This window comes from Caloenas nicobarica, chromosome 37 (genome assembly GCF_036013445.1).
Source record: "Caloenas nicobarica isolate bCalNic1 chromosome 37, bCalNic1.hap1, whole genome shotgun sequence".
Lineage (NCBI taxonomy): Eukaryota > Metazoa > Chordata > Aves > Columbiformes > Columbidae > Caloenas > Caloenas nicobarica.
In genome coordinates, this window is record NC_088281.1 from 781,214 (window position 1) to 783,619 (window position 2,406).

Here is a 2,406-nt window from a genome sequence, read left to right on the forward strand (position 1 = left end):
TAGAGACCCCATAGAAACCCTGCAGAGACCCCTCCTGCCCTACAGGGACCCCATAGAGACCCTGCAGAGACCCCTCCTGCCCTATAGAGACCCCACAGAGACCCCTCCTGCCCTATAGGGACCCCATAGAGACCCCATAGAGACCCCTCCTGCCCTATAGAGACCCCATAGAGACCCCTCCTGCCCTACAGGGACCCCATAGAGACCCCTCCTGCCCTACAGGGACCCCATAGAGACCCTGCAGAGACCCCTCCTGCCCTATAGAGACCCCACAGAGACCCCTCCTGCCCTATAGGGACCCCATAGAGACCCCATAGAGACCCCTCCTGCCCTATAGAGACCCCATAGAGACCCCATAGAGACCCCTCCTGCCCTATAGAGACCCCATAGAGACCCTGCAGAGACCTCTCCTGCCCTATAGGCACCCCGTAGAGACCCCTCCTACCCTATAGAGACCCCATAGAGACCCTATAGAGACCCCTCCTGCCCTACAGGGACCCCATAGAGACCCTGCAGAGACCCCTCCTGCCCTATAGGGACCCCGTAGAGACCCCTCCTGCCCTATAGAGACCCCATAGAGACCCCTCCTGCCCTATAGGGACCCCATAGAGACCCTATAGAGACCCGTCCTGCCCTATAGGGACCCCATAGAGACCCCTCCTGCCCTACAGAGACCCCTCCTGCCCTATAGACACCCCATAGAGACCCCATAGAGACCCCTCCTGCCCTATAGGGACCCCGTAGAGACCCCATAGAGACCCCTCCTGCCCTATAGGGACCCCATAGAGACCTCTCCTGCCCTATAGGGACCCCGTAGAGACCCCCTCCTGCCCTACAGAGACCCCATAGAGACCCCTCCTACCCTATAGACACCCCATAGAGACCCCTCCTGCCCTATAGACACTCCGTAGAGACCCCTCCTGCCCTATAGGGACCCCACAGAGACCCCTTCTGTCCCATAGGGACCCCATAGAGACCCCTTCTGTCCCATAGGGACCCCATAGAGACCCCTCCTGCCCTATAGGGACCCCATAGAGACCCCTCCTGCCCTATAGAGACCCCATAGAGACCCCTCCTGCCCTATAGGGACCCCGTAGAGACCCCTCCTGCCCTATAGACACCCCATAGAGACCCTGTAGAGACCCCTCCTGCCCTATAGAGACCCCACAGAGACTCCTCCTGCCCTATAGACACCCCATAGAGACCCTGTAGAGAACCCTCCTGCCCTATAGAGACCCCGTAGTGACCCCTCCTGCCCTATAGACACCCCATAGAGACCCTGCAGAGACCCCTCCTGCCCTATAGACACCCCATAGAGACCCTGCAGAGACCCCTCCTGCCCTATAGAGACCCCATAGAGACCCCCTCCTGCCCTATAGACACCCCATAGAGACCCTGCAGAGACCCCTCCTGCCCTATAGAGACCCCATAGAGACCCCTCCTGCCCTATAGGGACCCCATAGAGACCCTGTAGACACCCCTCCTGCCCTATAGAGACCACATAGAGACCCCTCCTGCCCTATAGACACCCCATAGAGACCCTGCAGAGACCCCTCCTGCCCTATAGAGACCCCATAGAGACCCCTCCTGCCCTATAGGGACCCCATAGAGACCCTGTAGACACCCCTCCTGCCCTATAGAGACCACATAGAGACCCCTCCTGCCCTATAGACACCCCATAGAGACCCTGCAGAGACCCCTCCTGCCCTATAGAGACCCCATAGAGACCCCTCCTGCCCTATAGGGACCCCATAGAGACCCTGTAGACACCCCTCCTGCCCTATAGAGACCCCATAGAGACCCCTCCTGCCCTATAGAGACCCCATAGACACCCTGCAGAGACCCCTCCTGCCCTATAGAGACCCCATAGACACCCGTCCTGCCCTACAGAGACCGCATAGACACCCTATAGAGACCCTGTAGAGAGCCCTATAGAGACCATATAGAGATCCCTGTAAAAACCCCTGTAGAGACCTGTTCTGCCCTATAGAGAACCCTATAGAAACCCCATAGAGACCCCTGTAAAAACCCCTATAGAGACCCATCCTGCCCTATAAAGAACCCTATAGAAACCCCATAGAGACCCCTGTAAAAACCCCTATAGAGACCCCTATAGAAACGCCTATAGAGATCCCTGTAGAGAGCCCTATAACCCTAGAGACTCCTATAGAGACTCTATAGAGACCTTCTAGAGACACCAACAGGGCCCGTAAGAGCCCAACAGGACCCGACAGAGCCTGAGAGATCACGACAGAGCCCGACAGGGACCAACAAAGCCCGAGAGAACCCGACAGGGACCAACAGATCCCGACGGGGCACGACAGAGCACGACAGGGCCCGACGGGGCACAACAGGGCACGACACAGCCCGACAGGGCCCGACAAAGCCCGACAAGGCCCAACAAGG